Source organism: Larus michahellis, chromosome Z (genome assembly GCF_964199755.1).
Source record: "Larus michahellis chromosome Z, bLarMic1.1, whole genome shotgun sequence".
Classification (NCBI taxonomy): Eukaryota; Metazoa; Chordata; class Aves; order Charadriiformes; family Laridae; genus Larus; species Larus michahellis.
In genome coordinates this window covers 60391897-60413300 of record NC_133930.1, presented here as the reverse complement: position 1 = coordinate 60413300, position 21404 = coordinate 60391897, and the positions used below count along the sequence as shown (strand labels likewise).

The following is a 21404-nucleotide window of genomic DNA, read 5'->3' as shown; positions in this document are numbered from 1 at the left end:
AGATGACAAACATGGCTTTTAGACTGCCTTTCAAATCACCTTCTCAGCAAAATTTTTTGCAGCATTAGGGACACTTGTGTTTGTATCAAGACATAACATGGTACTACAATCCATAAAAGTGCCAGTCCACACTGGCACTAATAAAATAAATTGTTGTAAAAAGGAATGTGTCTGTTCAAGAGGTTTGCACCATCAGGACTGGGGTTTGCATTCTGTCCAGAGGATTCACTGATTTCCATGGCAAACTTAAATTTGGATGTTTTAAGCTAACAAAAAGAAAGATGGAGTGGGAATTGCTGTGGGATGACAAAATACAAATTAATGCCAGAGATGCTAGATGGGAAGTTGGAAATCAGGACACAAGAAACTTCACCGTTGAAAATTCCATGGTCTAAACTGCGTTTTGTATCCAATGATTAGGGCATTGCAAACTGTTTGCGAACTAGAACCAAGAGTATTGATTTTAGATATACTCATTCCCCCGAAAATTAGGCTTGGGTTCTCAGTGTCAATTTTCTCTACTCAAAGCTGGATTACTGTAACAGCTACTCATGCCAGCCCAGTAAACACTCCCGGTTTCCTTTGGTAACACATTTTTACAATCATATTTGTATGGCTGTGTAATGGTTTATTTAAAGTCACATTGTTTGTGAGGAATACAGAATTATCACAGAGCAACGGTTACCCGCAGTGAATAAATGGCATTTCTAGCTAAAGCCTGCCAGGGAGAAATGGTGTGCTGTATTACCAGCAAAGACCGCACATCTACCACTTGATATAAGAATTAATCACAGCACTTTATTAGATCTTTATAAGACACGTTAATGCTGTTATTTCAGACGATACTCAAGAGCAGAGGCAACTCAAACACTTTGTAACTGGTTAGCATCTCATCAGAAAATTTGATAGTAGACTTTTTTGTGCACTTGTATAACAGAGAAGGTTAGGACATGTTTGTTTATGATGTTTATATGATGAAATAAAACTATTCATTAGTGAGATAATACTGAAGGGAATGGGAAAAAACCAGTCTTTAACTTGCTATGGACTTGGTAACTTTGTGCTGTATTATGCGTCTTCCTTCCCACATTCAGTCTAAAGTAATTGCCATGACTGTCTCTGAGCCCGAGGACTGTCAACAGCACCTCCTTCAAGGAGTCATGTGCAGGCACCAGAGGGGCACACATTAGGGGCGGCAGACAGAATCATAGAATCATTTGGATTGTAAAAGACCCTTGAGATCAAGTCCAACCGTTAACCTAACAGTATCAAGTCCTCCACTAAACCATGTCCTTAAGTGCCACGTCTACACATCTTTCAAATTCCTTCAGGGATGGTGACTCAACTACTTCCCTGGGCCGCCTGTTCCAATGCTTGATAAGCCTTACAGTGAAGAAGTTAGTGAAGAAGTTTTTCCTAATATCCAGTCTAAACCTGCCCTGGCTCAACTTCAGGACATTTTGTCTTATCCTATCACTAATTACTTTGAAGAGACTGCTCCGTACCTCCCTACAACCTTCTTTCAGGTAGTTGTAGAGAGCAATAAGGTCTCCCCTCAGCCTCCTCTTCTCCAGGCTAAACAACCCCAGTTCCCTCAGACGCTCCTCCTAAGACTTGTGCTCTAGACCCCCCTCCAGCTTCATTGCTCTTCTTTGGATGCACACCGGCACCTCAATGTCTTCTTTTGTAGTGAGGGGCCCAAAACTGGACACAGTACTCAAGGTGGGGCCTCACCAGTGCCAAGGCCAGGGGGACTATCACTTCCCTAGTCCTACTCACCACACTGTTCCTGATACAGGCCAGGATGCTGTTGGCCGCCTTGGCCTCATATGCAACACTGCTGTTGACCAACACCGCCAGGTCCTTTTCTGCCAGGCAGCCCTCCAGCCACTCTTCCCCAAGCCTGTAGCGCTGCATGGGGTTGTTGTGACCCAAGTGCAGGACCCGGCGCTTGGCCCTGTTGAATCTCATGCCACTGGCCTCAGTCCATTGATCCAGCCTGTCCAGATCCCTCTGCAGAGTCTTTATACCCTCAAGCAGACCAACACTTCCACCCAACTCCTCAGTGCCATCTGCAAACTTACTGAGGATACACTTGATGCCCTTGTCCAGATCATTGATAAAGATACCAAAGAGAACAGGCCCCAATACTGAGCCCTGGGGAACACCACTTGTGCCCAGCTGCCAACTGGTTTTAACTCCATTCATGACAACTCTTTGGGCCCACCCATCCAGCCAGTTTTTTACCCAGCAAAGAGTACTTCCATCCAAGCCATGAGCAGCCAGTTTCTCCATGAGAATGCTGTGGGAAATCACAGAATCTTCTAGGTTGGAAGGGACCTTTAAGACCATTGAGTCCAACCATCAACGCAACACTGCCAAAACCACCACTAGACCATGTCCTTTAGCACCACGTCTACGCCGTGTAGCTAAGGATTAATCTTTATTGTCAGATGAGCCAAACCGCACCCAAGCCCAAGCTGGGATCAAGCCCACATTGCGCCAAGAGCTGGGAGAGCTCCAGACAGTCTGGCCAGGGCAGAGCTCTCCTTCTTCCCATGGTGGCAGGAGATACCCACTCCTCTGTCTTCCTGGGCTGAGCCCTGGCAGGTCTTGCCCTGTGGTAGCTGTCTGATGCTCTGTGGGGGACAACGTGATGTCAAAGGCTTTAGAAAGTCTAGGCAGGCAACACCCACAGCCTTTCTCTCATCCACTGAGCTGACTGCTGTATCACAGAGGAGATCAGATTAGTCAAGCAGGACTCAGGACCTGCCTTTCATAAACCCATGCTGACTGACCACCTGGTGGTCCTGTATGTGCTACACAATGGCACTGAAGATGATCTGCTACATAACCTTCCCTGGCACCGAGGCCACACTGACAGTTCTGTAGTTCCCCAGATCCTCCTTCTGGCCCTTCTTGTAGATGGACGTCACATTTGCTAACCTCCAGTCAACTGGGACCTCCCCAGCTAGCCAGGACTGCTGACAAATGATGGAAAGTGGCTTGGTGAGCACTTCTGCCAGCTCCCTCAGTACCATCTGGCCCCATAGATTTGTGTGCCTCTAAGTAGTAGCTCACCAACCTTTTCTTCTTGGATTATGGGAGGTTCACTCTGCTCCCTGTCCCTGTGTTCCAGCTCAGGGGCTTGTGTACCCTGAGAACAACTGGTCTTACTATTAAAGGCTGAGGCAAGAAGGCATTAAGTACCTCAGCCTTTTCCTCAGCCTTTGTCACTATGTTTCCCCCTGCAGCTAATAAAGGATGGAGATTCTCCTTAGTCCTCCTTTTGTTGCTAATGTATTTACAGAATCATTTTTCATTGCCTTTAATGGCAGTAGCCAGATTAAATTCTAGTCGGGCTTTGGCCCTTCTGATTTTCTCCCTGAGTTATCTACCCCTTCTTCCAACCATCATAAACTCTTTTTTCTGCTCCAAGTTTCAGACAAAGCTCTCTGTTCAACCAGGCTGGTCGTCTTCTCCAGCTCACCTTTCAGCACATGGGGACAGTGAGCTCCTGTGTCTTTAGGATTTCTTTCTTGAAGAATGTCCAGCCTTCTTGGCCCCCTTTGCCCTTCGGGACTGCCTCACAAGGGATTCTGTCAACCAGGCCCCTAAACGGGCCACAGTCTGTCCTCTGGAACTCCAAGGAAGCAGCTCTGCTAATCCCCCTCCTTATTTCTCAGAGAATCAAACTCCATCATTTTGTGACCACTGTGCCCAAGACGGCCTCCAACCATCACATCAGTCACAAGTCCTTGGAAACTTGTTACATGTTGTATCAAATGGTTACCTTGTGCAATTTGTTTGGATTTTTCAGTTTTCCAGCAGGTAGCAAGTGAATGTTCTTAGCTTGTCAGCACTCTCTTGCTAATGAATAACCTAAGCTCTTCTTTTTGATGGTACTACCCTTAAAACTTTATTGCATTCTGCAACCACTACATGTCACTATTAAACAAAGAAAGGCTAAGGCAGTTTTTAGCATGGCTTGTAGAGTTTTATGCAGATGGATTCTGTTACTACTGTGAAGTTAAGAGCCATCTTAAAAAAATACGAAGCTGAAACTGACAGTTTAGAAATATTACATCAAAGCAAACAAACAAAGAAAACCCAAACTAATCAGAAAAACCAAAGAAAAACAAAACAAAACGCCCAAAAACCCACCACAGACATGTTTTGGTATCCTAACCTGCAAACAAACAAGCTGAACTGCAAGATCATTAAAGTTGTATCTACATGGTGGTTAAGAAAATACAGAGCAAGCAAGCATCAACTGAGTCAATGCTTTACAAAGAGTAACCTATTCTTTGTAGGTTATGCTACTGTTTCTTTGAGGTGGGAGGTACACTATGCAGAGAAGTATCAGTTCCAAAACCTTCCTCCCCAATGCAACAGAAGTGATTGCTTTAACAAGAACGGTGATGCTACTCTTCTGTTGAAGATAACTACACAAATGAAAAAAAAAATCTGCTGGAAAATTAACTGCCTTAGAGTTTGCATGCCTTATTTATTCCTTGAGGAAGTCTGCAGAAACAGTAAATGAAATGAATACTCATTCGTGGAGAACCACAACCATCCTCACCATTCAATTCCATGGTGCCACACCCCGAGTAGACTCATCACAGCATAACTAGAAGTTTAACTCCCAGTTTGGGACTGTACGCACTGCTTGCTTCCTCTGTGTAAGCTACCTGAAGCGAGAGGACTGATAAAGTGGGGTTTTTTTTTGTAATTGCATGGCAGCGTGCACGCCAGCTCCGCAAGCACCATGAGACAAACTGCATCAGGCTGCCAGGAGCCTGCGCTGCACAGTTGTGCTGTATTTGCACAGGATTTCAATCATAGATAAAGGCTTTATTTATTAGTGCTGCAACTGTACAAAATACACCAACAAAATCTTACAGTGTGTCACATAGCTATTATTTTCCTAGAGGCAACCTGGTGAAGTACAGCAAACATTCAAGTGCAAAGAAGGAATTTTGAAGCAGCGAGCAGCAGTGCCACTACTATGCCTGCAACTAGCTGCCTCAGAGAGGCCACAGACTGCTTTGTTCTTCACTTGGTCTCCGTGCTCCTTTTAAAGGCAGTTAAATAAAGAGACAGGTGCAAACAGAGCTTAACTTCCATAGAAATGAAGGAGATGGGCAGTGCAGAGGAAGAGCATGTACGCAGAAAAAAGGTGGCACAGCAAAAAAACCCCAAACTAATGCTGTTTGTTTACTTGTCCTCCTCACACATTTTTAACACAACTGCTAGATGGAAGGTGATCTTCATTTCCTTGCCACATACCTACCACATGGAAGAATCTTCCAGAAACTCATAGCTAGCAGCTGAGTCATCCCAAATTTGTTTTCAGTTTTAACATATTTTAATACTTTCAAAGAAATTACCATTGAGGTTTCAAAGGGGAAGACAGAAACATAGGATGCTGCAAGTGTTCTCTAGTAAGAACAGGTAGAATTGGTACTAATATTGTTTCTTGCTTTCCCCACGTTTGATTTTTCCTATTCATCCCTTTCTCAAAACAGGCAATTCTATTTAATCTCTAATTACTTATCCAGTACTTTCGTTGGTGTTTTGCATCAGATGACAAAACAGCTGCATCATTTATCAGTCCTGGCACTGTATTTCAGCTAAAGGGAATCAAATCAGGCTCTGCACTAAGCTGCTAAAAACCCCTATTTGGTATATTCTTAAATTATCTAGCAGTCAGAGAGGCCTGATATAATTTGATGGTCCTTGTGGTGCTTTTGAGGAGGGAAAAAAAAAAAAAACCAACCAAAAAACACAGCTGTGTTAATACAAACTATATTTAGCACTGCATGAATAAAAGCCAGTACTGCTCTCTTTCACTGCAATACTGGCAGAAAAGTATGACAGCCTTCCCGTAGGACACATTTACACTGAAGCAGATTTGCACCATGTGCTTTCCTACCATACAGTTTCAGAAAGTTAAGCAAACAGTTACCAACCACAACTGCCCTTCCAAGATATTGCTCTGAAAATAAATGCAGTGTGTATCTGAAGTTTGTTTTTCTGTTAAGCATTTGTTGATTTTAAAGACAGGAAACAAAGCAGCCATAAAAATCCATTATCAAACACAGTGGGAAACCAGGTATTCAGTAGCAGCCCTACTCAGTACTCCAGTTTTGTCAGTCCTAATGTTGTACAAACTAAGAATCAGAAAATAAATTATAATGCCCACAGAATAAATTGAAAAACTAAAATACAACAACTTTCTTTTGAAAAAAAGTGGATTTATAAAGCAAATCTGCTGTTGTTCATAAAAGTTTATCTATTCATACAGGTGACGCAAAGACCCCTTTTTAAAGTACAATCAAAAAAGTTTGGGTTTGTGTTCAAAACAATCTTACCAGAACAAACATTTTCAAAATTGTATTTCACTGATAGCTACAACTACTCCTACTAAAAGTCAGAAAGATTTTTTTTTCACACGCTGTTGTACTTAAAATCATAGAATGGTTCGGGTTGGAAGGGACCTTAAAGGTCATCCAGTTCCAACCCCCCTGCCATGGGCAGGGACACCTCCCACTAGACCCGGCTGCTCAAAGCCCCATCCAGCCTGGTCTTCGCCCATAACAAATTAAATGCTTGTTTGTGTATGGTGCCTCTGAGATAACAGAAATAACTTCATCCTTATAACAGCTAGCTGAATTCACTTAAGAGGTTTTTTGTTTGTTTGCTTGCTTGTTGTTTGTTTGCTTTTAAGTAGCAGTTTGTTCAAACTTAGGCAAGTCCCTTCCCAATTCTGCATGGAGCTTTTGGCCTACCAGGGCAAGAGAGGAAAGAAGTAAGCTCCAGCCAGGAAGTAAAATTAAGTAGCTTTGTGCTGACTGAAACGAGAAAACATTTAGCATCTAAATAACGCAGTCTCTCAGCAGGCTCAAGAAGCCCAAATTAAAACAATGCAAGCAGCAACTTTATTTTAAGAAGTCACCTGATAAATAGTACAGAGTGAAGGATTTTCCCAGTTAAAAATGTCACTATTCATCCCATTTTTAAAACTGTACTACACTGTAAGAAAGAAATGTAGTAACAGTAAAACGTGCTTTAACTTCCACAGCTTGTGGTGGTCGTGAACATGCTTTGAGTTGAGAAAAATCAAGCTGCCCGAGCAGACAGGTCTGGCTTTCCAGAACAGATAGCAGACTACTCTTACTTATAAGCTAAAATCCATAAACCCAACGGCATTTCAATGGGGAAACTGCATCCCAACTGTCTGAACCTTTGCCTACATCATCTATTTTTTGTCTGCTTTGATCAGCAAGGAAATGGTTACTTTTGAAGTTTAAAACATTGTACTTCAGAGTTAATTCAGTATTTGCTTGAAATGAAAAGCATGAATACTTCACCGTTGTCTTTGATCTTTTGTTTCAGGCTGTCAGCTCTAATAGACGTGACTGAATTGTTTCTACTTAACACCCGTTTTTAAGGATGTCCAGGAAAGCACAAAAGGGACAGAAAGGTTTTGTATTACGTAATAAAACAAAACTTGAGATCTGACTACATGAGAGATTAAGGAAAAAAACTGACAAGGGACAAGTTAAAGACAACTAAGACACTTCCCTGCTTGGGGGATGGGGGGGCATTAAACAAAAACCACACCAAGTAAATGTTTATACAGATTTTTTTTCATCAATCTGAAATTGTTCTTAAATTATCCCAAAAAACCCAAAAAAGTTCTCTGTAAATAAATTCCAAATTTTGCAATATATTACCTGCAAAACAGAATATTTTTTTCAAGAAAATCTACAAAAAGTAGTCCATTGTACTGCCTAAAACTGGAAACAGTCTTATTGCTATTTTATTGTATTGTAAACTCCCAATTTACTAGATGCAACAGTGGGCATTAAACGTTCAAAAGAAGTTACTGATCTATGACATCAGTAATAACTGTCAGTTTAGTAAATACTACAACCCTAAAATTTCTGTCTTACCCAACAATGTAGATTTGTTTTCCAATTAGCTTTAGCATCTACAGGCAGGAGACGGATATTTTGCTAAGCAGAGAAGTTAAAATTACCTCATGACAATCACAAAAAGTTCTCCCGAGATCATCCTTTCAGTCAGGCCAAAGTTACGTGGTGCTTATATTCAGCACCAAGTAACACTGACTGGCCACTCACTCAAACACTCTTCAGCTATGAGCTCTATCTGCGATTTAACAGCTATAGCAAAACTATCCATTATACCTCTAATGGCTCCGCAATTTCGTAATATTAAAAGATAAACTCTTTTTAACTAAAGGAGGTTACCCATGAATAGCCATTGTGCACTGTTTGCCCAGGAAAACGTTAAAATATTGCAATACAGATAAAGCTGGAAAAAAAATAAATAGTCTGTTAAAGCGTATGTTGAAAATATCTACTTAAGTAAAATCTCATTCACTCATAAAATAAAAATGCACGTTTCAGGCTTAGAGTTTGCACTCAAGTACAGAAGATAATATTACGCTTGGGTATCTGTTTTCTTTTTCACTTCTGTGGTATTCTTCTCTAAAATCCAGGATACAGCTTTGCAGGCTACATTAACACCAAAGAACTTCATACTTCGTTGTCCCACATAAACATGACAAAACAGTAAAAGATAAAAGATGTAACCTACCTTTGTTAAATTCAACATAACACAAAGAATTGTGCAATATTCAGTATCACTTGAAGAGTGAAGCATGCATATTACAAAGCACCGAAACAGCAAATAAAGCTAATAATAATAATAACAATAAAAAAGATACTACACTACCGAGTCACAAAATCATTCCTAAAGAATACTGAGTATGAAACATTCACAAAAAAGAATTCTTTTGGTACTTTTATATGTATGTGGATATCTCAACAGGTACATCTAAGAGACTAATTCACAAGTGCTACTAAATTCTACTTCTAGTGCTTCCATGATGTAAGAAGTAGCTAATTCACTACACAGACTGGGAACTGAAATAAACGTTCATGCAAGGCATCTTTGGTCCAAGCCAACAGCTAAAATCAAGCCCACCCATACCAGAGCACTGTTCACAACAAATCATCACACCGGTTCTTGTAAATCATGCTGCCCTCAATACTCACCAGAGCTGGTATACGTCACAGTTACATGGGACACTTCTAAAAGTTTATACTGGTACCAAGTGACAGGTACAGCATTTTCCTATTACAGGATCACATTTGAATTACAGACGAACAGAAATACAACAACTTACTATTCATAATTTTTACAAGGTAACTTCTATTACTGGTGAGTTTTTTACATGGTAACTTCTATTACTGGTGAGCTACTGTAACCACCAAGTAAAGCAAAATGCACATTGCATACTTAATTCCTTAAAAGAGTATAGATTTATAAAGCCTTATTAGATCTGACAACCAGAATTGCTTTAACATTCCATTTTATTTTGGCTGATGACTTGAGAAAAGAAAGACAGTTTTGTGTCACATCAAACTCGAATTTTTCACAAACAAAAGAAATTGCCAAGTATCACTGTCTTGGGATGAAAGAATTCTTTTTCTTGAAAGAACTGGTGTTTAAATTCTTTTACTGCCCCAAGTATGGTGACCTGACATCTCTCATCTCCCTGGATACATAATTTTCTATTTGACGCAAACACATGTGAAACCAGTCTTCTTTCTGAGATTTCCTGAATTCACAAGTTAGGGACTATGTGTCTTTCTCCCTTTGTGTCTGTTATAGAACCGACAGCATGATCAGCTGTTCGGGTTCCCCTGTTTTTCTTTGAGGAAACTTTGAGGATGGCAGATGACCCTCAGACAGAGGAGGGAATCGAATCAGCCTTCTACTTCTTCTTCTAAGGAGCCCAGTGCTCCTTAAGAAAGTCATCAATTTAGAAGAGGGGGCAGCTACTGTTATTGGCAGTTTTGTTTCAGGGTTATTTAGTAACTTCAGATGCGGGGGGAGGAAAGGCATAAAAAAGGACCCCACCCGGCTCTGGTCATTCACTAAGGAGTTCCCACATCCACAAGGTCTATAGCAGCAACTACCCCGAGGTGGCAGTGAGGTCAGTCTCAAGAGCTGACAGCCAAGGAACCCCTGAGGCATCCCTGTTTCCAGGTAGGGTCCTTCCAAGCAGGAAAGGGAGTGATAACGTACTACTAAATGGAGTACTTCACAGCTCTTCAGATCTAGGTTAGGGTACTCTAGGGGAACCTCAAGGAACCTTTGTACTGTCACTTTCCTTCTGATTTGACTACAAAGCCCACTTTAAACACCAAGTCACTACAACACTGAGTTCTACACTACGTTTCTGGAGAACTTCCTCCTTTCCTGCCCTTCACTTCCACGTGTCACTTCCCTAAGGGGATTTCTGAAAGAATAAACTTCAACCCTCTTTTCATGGATGTCTTTACAAAAGCCCTCGAGGCCTTCAAGTTATGTTAAATTTTTAATTAAAGAAAAAAAACCCAAAAAACTACAAGTAGTGCAGTGACTGCAACAGTACTGTTTTCATGGTAGCAATCCAATCCTTCTTCAGTACCTCATCAGCAGTATTCCACTGCGGCTGATGCATTTATGGAACAAAAGTGACTGACCCACTGTGCTCCTCATGCACTAACGCTTCTTTCAGGTGTGTTGTAAGGACACAAATAGTTGGTAAGAAATTCCTTATATACCGTTAAGTAAAAAGATTTGTCAGCCTAATTCTACAGCTCAATTTAATAAATAAATAAATATATATATTTAAAAAAAATAAAAAAGCTACTGGAGTTGCTTAATAACTAATGGAAGTCAGACAAGGAAATCCTGCAGAGAGGTGCAAGACTGTTGCACTCCTGTAGAGACCCAGACAGTCTGTTTCAGTTCTGGACTCAAAGATCCCTTCTGACTCCCACTCTCTTCCATTGTAAATCACCTACATATTTACATTCAGAAAACTGAAAACGAAATTCCTTCCCAGTATAAACTGTGCAGCTTTCACTGAAGTCAACATAATTTATTTTCAGCCAAAATTCTTGCAGCGCCTCCATCTACAATCCTTTTACCTTGATGTTAATTCTACAATCCTTTTACCTTGATATTAATTCTAGTGCATTGAAAATAATAGCCCTGTTTAAAAAAAAAAAAAAAAGAAAGAAAAAGAAAAAAAGAAAAGAAAAGAAAAAACCCTCACCTACAACCTTTCTGAGGTAATACACGATGGAACTGCAGGAACAGCGGTACTTAATTGAATCATAAATTAATGCCTCTGCTAGATGCACAGCGGTGTTTATATTCTGAGGTTAAATAGCCAAAAGATTGAGAGCAAGAAGGCAAAATAATTGTGTGGCTTTGTAGTTTTGACTTATACTCAGGAAACAACCCAAACCCAACAATCCTGCAACTCAGGGGGTATGGAAGAAGGGGGGGGTCAAGAACCAAAACATAGAAAAAGACTATACCAGCCCAAAATGAAACCCTCAAAAAAAAAAAAAAAAAAATCAGTGAAGTCCTACTTCCCTCTCATGAAGAACAAGCTAAATACTGTCAAGTGATTCTTTTGCTTTTTAAAAAAGTCTCCAGAATTATGTGTTGTAGGCAAACACAGCAGACACAGAACAGCCAGGTCAGGATAACACAAGCTCTACAGAATGCTAAAATGTTTTCTTAAGTGCACTATTGGTTTTTTTGTTTATTTGTCTTTATAGTTTTTTCCTCCTAAAGAACAGTCACCTAAGCCACCTGCCATTGCAAAATAATCATATTTACGGGATATCACAATAATCCCAAGACCAGAAAGCAGTATTTTTAGAACAGGAGAATCTTGGAAATCAATGGAATTGAATTAGTGGAATGAAAACAGGTTACCAGCCAATATGGACTGGCAATATTTATAAAACCCCCAGAACTTTAGGAATCCGTTCAGAAGAATACCAGTTCTAACTACAAGTTCTGCCTTTTTATTATTATTTTGTTACATGCATTCAGACAAGCACATACAACATGGTTCCAAAGAAAAGAAAGGCACTTAAAAGAAAGCCAGTTAAAAGAATTTTATGCAGATTGTTCTTCATTTTCATACAGCTACCGAATGGAAATTCTGCATCTCAGGGGCACAGCAGAAGACAGATTTTTGGAAAAAGCAAAAAAAAAAAAAAAAAAAAAGATAGACAACTGTTGCATATGGATTTTTGTACATTTGTAGCCCTCCTGATTAAATGATCCAATCTTACAGAATTACGTGAGTGCTTATTTCTCAGTAATTTCATTTATTTTGACAAGACTAAAAATATTACATACATCCTGTCAGCAAATCCTAGCAAGATTAGGGCACAATTTTTCTCCTACTGACTAAAATGCAAGCCGCATGGCCTTCATCTCCCCATTCCACATACAGATGTACAAACAATGTCATAAGAGACAGGAGGCAATTGAGTAAACATCACTGATTGATTCTGAAAGACTATGCGTTTCCTCCATTACAACTAACCTATGTGGAAAAAAGGCAGAAGCTCCATGCTTTAAAGATGTAACTATGCAAAATAGCTTAAAACTTTGCTTTGGAGGAAAATCTGGCCAGATCGTGCAGGCTGAGAAAGGCAAGGAGGCTGCAGCCCCACGTCCCCACATCCAACCATAGTGAGGTTAAGCGCGTATTCCCACTAAGTGCATGCGCACAAAGCACACATATATATCACACATGTAATTATACACATGGCCAGCCACACAGACCGACACAAAGAGCACCAGCACCCTCATCCTGCTCCCCTCTGGCTGGGCAGGATGGAGGTCCACTGACAAAACGATTCCCTATATGCAGTGTGGGTCCCTCCAGTTGCTGGCCTCAGACACTTGGTCTGCCCAGTAGCTGGTCCCTTGATCCCAGTCTCCCCAGTTGCTGGCACCTGGACATCGGAGCCCCCGTGGCCACAGGCGCGCTTCTCTTGCTGGCACAGTCTCACTCATGCACACATGGACACACAGAGCTAGCTGAGACCCCCCCCTGGTCCTCCAGCAGCCAACCCTCTACGGTCTCACCCCTAGAGACCCCTAGACCTGCACTATGGCGGCTCGCTGGCACCTCCCTGGTCCCCTCACTAGCCAGCTCCTCCCATGGGCTTGACCTTAGAGACATACACATTCGGCTCGCAGTCCGTTTCACCTACTCACCAGCTAATCTGGCTTTACCTTCATTAGCCACCATACCCCACTCACACACCCACACTTGTTGCAGCTGATGGTGCCAGGGACACATAGGCCCCCATGACCATAGGTCCCACTCCAGCTAGCAGCGCTTACATCCACTCACTCTGGCCTCTCCAGTCGCTGCACCATTGACACCTGGTCCCTCCAACCCATGCTGTTACCCCAGCAGCTGCAGTCGGACCCCATGCACACACGTGCACACAGAACAGAGCCCTCACCGGGGAAAGTTAGAAAGGAAATTAACAAGTAGACAGGAGAGACTGCGCTGACCAGGCGCAGGGCATGGCCCGACAAGCATACTGACCAGCACACTATTTGCATGTGACTGTCCCTTTTTTAACCCCTCATCCCTCTACTTTCCCACCCTTGTTCATCCTCAAATCACCTCGCTCCACCCCTTTCCCTGCCTTTAGTTCCTCCCCTGCACATCCCGTAATTAGCCTTGTGCAAACCCGAAATGCTTGCATCCCATAACGTGTCCCATGTACCTGGGGAGCAACTCCCCTCAGTTCAAAAGGGGTCCATGGCTGGACACTGGAGCTGAGACTCTGCCGGGACAGCCCTGGGAAGGTCCCCAGACACCCCTCCTTTGAGTCCCTAATTTGGGGTACCGCCCACTGCCCACCTTTGTGCTCTTGTGCTCTTCTGGGTTTGCAGAGAACAGGAGTTTGATGTGCTGATGGCTCCGTGAAGGGCCTGGCACAGCCAGGGGAGGATGTTATTCATAGAATGTGTTGGGTTGGAGGGGACCTTTAAAGGTCATCTAGTCCAACCCCCCTGCAGTGAGCAGGGACATCTTCAACTCAATCAGATTGCTCAGAGCCTCATCAAGCCTGGCCTTGAATGTCTCTAGGCATGGGGCCTCCACCACTGGGCTGGGCAACCCGTTCGAGTGTCTCACCACCCTCATGGTAAAGAACTTCTTCCTAATGTCTAACCTAAACCTACCGTGCTGTAGTTTAAAACCACTGTCCCCCGTCCTATTGCTACATGCCCTTGCAAACAGCCCCTGCCCAGCTTTCTTGTAGGCCCCTATTCAGGTTCCCCCACCTATCCTTGTCTCTCTGCTCCTTCATGGGTGTGCAGACCAGCTTTTATCACATAACCTAACACTTCAGATTTTAATCAAAGAAATAATAACGTTAATCTTGCTGCAGTGACTTCTACCCCACCCTTGCTTGAAAGAGAGGAGAGGAGGGCAGAGGGAGGGGTGTGTGGTGTCATCATTTGGAAACTGCACACTCCTTATGTCAGACCTTGAACTGAATTCCCTTGTTCAAACAAGGTCAAAAATTTCTCTAAGATTTCTACCTGAATAGTAACTTTCCTAAATTTTAGGGAAGATATTCAGAAACTGTCCATTTAAATCAACCAAATCAATTAACTAAAATCTCCCGTGCCAACCATCCCTTCTATTTCAGAGTTGCGTTTGAACAGAGAGATTTTAAAAAACCATAAAACTCCACCACAATTTTAGGGTATGGTTCTACTTTATGGCTAAACTAATAAAGTGGGGTGTGCTCACAAGCTCATGCTTTGTGAGGCAGTTCATCCCATCTTCTCCACTGTGACAGACTTCACAAGTCCATAGATTCAAGTGGAGTAGGTTCATCTCACTAATTTAGTGGAAAAGTCATTTGTTTCGTTAAGAGATTAGGTTTCTGTTGCATTGGCCAGCTTGATGAACTTACCCTGAGACTGCTGTAGGGAGCAGAGCACCAGGAGAACGAGGCTGAGGAAAGCAAGAGCAAGACCACTTTCTCCATCAGTAGCAGACCCTGAATTGACTTAACGGCATCAAAATTTATTAGCATTAGCTTACATAATCTTGTTCTCTTGTTATATAATAGGCTCCCAATTTACCCTATTCAAGCCTTTATTTTCAATAACTTCTCCTTTAGTCCATTTTTAAGGTAATTATCTCCATCTCTTTATTCTCAATGTCCTGTCAAAACTCCCTCTAATTCTGTAATGTCCTTCTGTGTGGCCAGCATTACAGACTTGAAGAAAGCATGTTTCTTTTTTTAAAGTAGTTTTTATCCTTTCCCCCAGTCCTCCTCCAATCCTGCTTGTTTTCTGCTCAGAATGGAGAAAACATGCAAATGATTAATGACACCACTGTAATAGAAGATCTTAAGTACCTCTACAAGTATTGTAATACAAATAGAGTACACCCAAACATGCCCCCTATAAAGGGCCTAACAGGATTATAGCAGAAGAACAAACAGAAGTCTTGTTTCTGTAATGAAATGTTTGAACACAAAATCTGAACACCAAGTCAAAAGCCCTGGTGGGAGAAGAAAACCCCTATAAATAAAGAAAAAAACAGAAGACCCCAACCCCAAACTACTGCTATGTCATTATGCAGAAAGAGTCATTAAAATAAGTTGTGCCTTGGACAATCACTTTTCCTTTGCTACATGTCTTACTTACTGGATGGTTGTGTCTAATGTGCCAAAGTAAACAAATTTCTTACAACTGCTCCCCAAAACCAATACTAAGTGGTTTTCCCTGGGTACAGAATTTTATTCTTCCTCCTATGCCAGGATACAAAGCAGGAAGAACTCCTGAAGAGAAGAAAAATATTTTAAAAATAAAATATCAGGCTTCGTCCCATATAGGAACTGCCACGTGTCTGCCAGTAGCTGAACACAGCTTACTCTTCCTCGCTTTTTTCAAGTCACTTAAAGAACTGCTCAGGATATAATTATGCAGAAATAAAACTGAACTAGAACTGAAACTTAATCTCCATCTGTGTACAGAAGTCATGAGCAAACTGTCAATGTGATCTGTGGGTCAGATCATTAGCTTTTATGATAGTATTCTTCAACGAAGTCTCTCCGATGGCCAAAATGACTTCCCTCCCTTCCCAATAAAAAAACATCTTTGTTTCCCTTCAGTGATAACCATGTAACAATTGCTTGCATCCACAGAATAACACAATCAAAGCAGTTTAAAAGCAAATTTAGGAAGTAACAATCAATAACTAACTGTCATTTTTAACAACTTTAGAATAATTTGTAGTATGCTGTTTTTTATTGGGACCATAGTTAAAATCAAATGCACATGCTTGAGAGAAAATACAATCACAAAACTGGGATTGAATACAATGGTGTCTTCTGGGACAAGAAGTACAATCCTAAAGATTATTAAAATGTCATTGCTGATAGCAATGACCAAAAACCCAACCCCCTGGAAACTGCTAATTGCATTGCAGGGGTTAAATATGCTACAACAGTAACTACCACTATCTAGATTCAATAGGGTAGAATTATAAATTCCATTTATATCTGAGTAAGATATTTTGAATAAATAACTCATTTTAACAACTTTCCAAAACGCTGTTATATTCAACTTTGACCTGTGGCTAGAACAGTGTCCATTTACATTCACATACAGCAGGTATTCAATGTAGTGAGTAACTATACTGGCAAAGATGAAGTACTTATGTTTGTATGTGAAGTTTGTTTGGCTTTTTTCTTAACATTTAAAGTGCTAATTCAAGAAAGACAAACAGGTTACACTTTCTATGATAAAACATCTAGTAATTTTTACCTTGAAAGCGACAATTACACTGATTTATGATAAATTTAGTATATGAGTTTGTTTTGAAGAGTAAGACTCTCCTTTTTTCAAAGTATTTGGCTTGTTCTTTCATATATATGATAACTCAGCTTGGAAATTAACTCTGTATGTATAGGTTAACTTTGGCCCATTGAAAAAACATGCCAAAAAGTACATAGAAAATTGTTTAATAAAAACAATTTACAAATACATGAAAACCATACAACTGTATACTGTCTGTTCCACTTACATGTACTCCAGATATGCTTCTTTTTTTCCTAACTGAAATCTCCACCTGCCTCCTAAAACAGTTTATGGCTTAAAATAGTATTCCTAGTATTTGGGATCATAATCTTGTTTGCATTTAAGCCTTCTCAACTTCATGAGAAGATACACGAGGCAACCAACATACATACAAAACTTGAAGTATGCTTCCTTATTCACATAATATGGTACTGCTCAAACAAAATTAAACAGAAAAAATCCTCAGTATCAGCTCTTTTTCCAGAGCTTTCAGGAGGGGAAGTTATCAGTGGATCTTTATCCAGGAAACCATACCAGACTGTCTTCTTCATTCTTCTAATGCACCATGTCTATTGTGATTAATAGTATTTCCACTTCTCATCTTGTGTGTAGCATTAGACTAGCTAAGTGTCTTATTAGTCAGTGCATACCAAGCACTTTGCTTAAGGAATGTCAATAGTGGACCCCATTCCCCCAAAAGCCTTAGTGTCTAAATAAACAAATGGACATTATGGTTAGAAAACATAAAACAAAACAGGCAGAGGTAAAGAAAAATCATTTGCATACTGTATACTTAATAGGGGGCAGGAGGGGACGAGGGGTAAATTGGTGAGCTTGTGCAAAGCATACTGTCTTAATGTAGAATTTCCTGCAACACCCAACTCCCTTTTTACAAATTTGTTTCCATTTACAGTACGAGTTCTTTCTCCACCATCCACCCCTATCCCCAAATTCTTCTACTTTTAAGTATTAAATACATAGATTGTTTTATAAGCAAAACCCCACAGAGTTTTCAGGGTGGAGAAATCAAAATATAATAAACCCAAAATGAAGTTATAAGGCATTAAAAGAAGAATTTTAAAAGGACATTTAGTATCGTTCTGCAGCTTAGCTCCTGCAGGGTTGGGGTTTTTTGTTTTGTCTGGGGGGATGTGTATGGGTTTTTTTTGTAAAAGACAGAATCAGACACTTTACGTACTGGGCACGGCCACTTGCAACCACAGTAACCTAAAGCAATGCAGAAATTGGACTGTGAGAAGGAAAAAAATTCCAACTATGAAACCAAACATTTAGCAGCTTAGCATCTCAGTCTTATAAAAAAGCTTAGCTTGCAATGCCAAAATGTGCAGGAATCCTCTGAGTTTCTCAAAAAATCAGTTCCTTCAGTGTTTTACTGTGGTTTTCTACTGTTCAAGATAAACAGAACCTCTGCTTTCCAAAAGAGTAACAGTAGATTTCAATAAGAATTCACATTTCCTTATACAAACAAAATTGTATGCAGAATAGTTGCATGACAGTATGTTCCTCCACTGTTCTACTATCCGCATAAAGAAAACAAGAAAAAAAGAAAAGGTAATGTGAGTTGGGGGCTAATTTTTGTTGTTCTTGTTTTAATAAAAAAAGCTCGAACATTTTTCTCTTAGGTAATGCTCTCATTACATAATTCGTGTTCTCATGATTAAAAAAAGCTCTGGGATTTTTAATTGGTAAAAAACCTCTAATTACTTAATAAATCAGTTTTTAACTTCATAAAATTTTAGTCTGCTTTTTTTTTTTCATATTGTTGAAGATTAGCTAGACTTTGCCAAGTTTAAATTACACAAGCTATGCAACTGGTTCAGCTAGAACACACTTTATGTATTTAATGAACAATGCAACAAAGGATAAAAAAAAGCAACCCTGACACCTCTACAGCGTAAGGATACATAAAAATTATTAAATGAAAAGCAAAAGCCACTTACCTTCCAGTCTCATGAATTCCTGAAATGACACTAGATAATAGAACATATGGAGAGATGCTTATGATCTTTAGTAAGGGCTGAATCATCTTCATGTAGATGCTGTGAATAGCCCCTGTATGCATACTGACATCATCAGTAAAGACTTGGAGGCAGAGGATACTATGGTAACCATGCAATGTGCTGAGAGAGAGAAGCCTTTAATTGCTTTAACAACTTCCTGAGGCTCGTGCTACTGGGCTTCCATTTGCTCAGAAGGAAATGAAGGTTGTCACAGAGGCAACGAGCATGACACTACGCAGAAAAAAAAAAAGCACTGAATCCTGAATCTATTAATTGTGATGTGACTTTTTAAATGACAAGTGTCATAGCCTGAATCCATTACTGGAATTTTCTGACATCTGCAAGATCTGCCAGGAGTCACAGGTCAAGAAGTAACATTGTCAGGTAGCAATTTCATAAGCATTTGTATTTTGTTTTCTCTATTTGCGCTCATTGATACCACCACATTGAGATGTTCTCTTCCTCAAGTCACAGCATAGTTTTAAGTATAGAGTGTTCTTCTGCAGAGGGTCAAAGACTGGTCACAACAGAACCTAAAGTACTAATACTAAGGCTCAGGTACAATATAAACTAATGTGCTGCAGTATGAGGTATTTATCCTAGCAACATGTCTCTCAACTTCAATGACTATCTGCCAGTGTATCACTTATGAAGGAGAAAGCTCAAGTAAATATTACCAGCGGTGACATGATATAGCCAATGGATAGCTGAACAAGTTAGGGATAAGCTTTGCAGAAAACTGTAGTATTATCACTTCATTTTGTATACAAATAGCTCAGCTGGGGTTTATTTGGTTTTTCAAAACTAAAGAATAACCACATGCCTAACGACCCAATCAGAATTACACGCAACAAAGGGAAGCATAGGGGATGGTGGGGAAAAACAACAAAAGAAACCTCCAAGTCACATTGCTTTTTAGTTCCAAAAAGTTTGGGTTTTTTAACTCTTAAGGGCATGTGGGGGAGGAAACTGCTGTCTGTGTGTGTGGCTTAACTATGATAGGGTTATTATGAAGTCAGTTTCACTGCTTTAACACAAATAAAATACAAATTAGAGAGCAATGATGCAGACACTCCAGTTTTGAATTCTCTAGGCATTCAAGTTCCCTTTAGTGATCATTTCCCCAGCTAATGCTCTGCCTAAGCAGTACAAACAAGTAAATACTTCCCCGGAAAAGACAGATTTAATCATTTTATCTATTGGGTCTGGCTGAAAGGGGCAAGTCAGAATCTTGAAATTAATTTTATTTTTCCCTTAAAGATAAGACTACTGGGTAATCTTTGACAGTTTCTATTCCAATCTGATCCTAACTTCGCCTTCTCCATCACTGTTAGATAAAAGAGGCAAAACAAAGCAAAAAACACACAAACCAACAAAAAAACCAAACAAACCACAACCCAAAGGTGATTTTCAATGTATCAATACATCAAATTTTGCAAAAGTAATGCTACAGTGCTTTCAATAACTTCTATGATACTTAGAAGTCTAAAGACTTCATCAGAAAACCTATTCCAAAGAATAAAATAGTTTGTAGGATTGATTCATCACACAAGCTCTTTAACATCATAGCCGAGACAGTCAGTTCATACCCCGCACCTGTGGGAAAAGAACACGGCATACCATGCTGAACTGCACGGGCAGCAACTTGACCTCCATATGAACCACTGTCACTCAGCATCGAGTACAAGGGGCTGATTGAAATGTGCACTGTTCTGTACAGACTGCAGCCCGCCAATGCAAAAATATCCATCTCTTTCTAAGGAAATCAACACCGCCTCCTATGCGGGCGGCTGATGTCAGCTTCCTCCCAGCACACAGGGATGCCCAACACACAGTCAGCATTCCTCTGATTTGGAGCATCTAGAAGAGCTGCTGTAAACTGGTTGCTTAATGAATGTCATTGTTTCAATTCTAACATCAATCAAAACCTTACGAAGAAGCTGGGCTTTTTTCCACAATTAGGTTGAAAACTCCAATCATGAGATGACAGATTAAGAACCAACTACTTTCACAGTTACTTGTCATTCAACGTGACAAATCTTGCAGACTAAATTTTGCACTTTTTTTTTTTCCTCTCCAAAAAAGCACACTTTGTGGTTCCCTTTCAAATACAAGTGCAAAATGCTTCAGATACTTCACATTCATAGACTGCTTTTCATACCAAACTTTCTGTACTCACACCTGATTTCGAAGCCATTGACCTAAAGTACAAAGCGTATTGCTCTCCATCATAGTCTCTGTTGCTTCACACATATAATTTTATGCACACTTTAGGGAAAATAAAAGATAGAGAATAGAAATAGAAAAGAGCTGGAGAATTGTCGTTATGATAAAAGCCATATACACAACTCAAATTTAAGTTCCTTCTAACTGCAGCAATGTAGAAAGCCATAACTAGGGGTTTTTTTGTTGACTGTCTGTTGAGACAGATATTAGGTCCCTAAAGGACACTAACAGCACTCATCTATGTGGATGCATAGATACAGAGACAAATAGCCACTCAAGATAGTAGCTCAACAAAAGCAGAAAATTGTACCCACTCCATTGCCTCCAACTCCACTTTCAGAGACTGATGTAACAAGCTCGTTAGCTCTTGTCAGGAAGCCCAAAAGCCAAAAGGCTCACAGCAATATGAACAGTGAA

The 21404-nt window shown here is 40.4% G+C and overlaps 1 protein-coding gene across 9 annotated transcripts in view; it reads right to left on the bottom strand.

Annotated features, from left to right (window-relative positions):
- PAM (peptidylglycine alpha-amidating monooxygenase) overlaps window positions 1-21404 on the bottom strand; it is a 150082-nt gene that overhangs the window by 102423 nt on the left and 26255 nt on the right. For 2 of the 9 annotated variants that reach the window (XM_074569430.1, XM_074569437.1), the window contains exon 1: window positions 18702-18830. The exons of the other annotated variants lie outside the window; for them this stretch is intronic. The gene's annotated coding sequence lies outside the window, so the exon portion shown is untranslated. Of the gene's footprint in view, window positions 1-18701; window positions 18831-21404 lie in introns of those variants that run through there. 9 annotated transcript variants of the gene reach the window in all.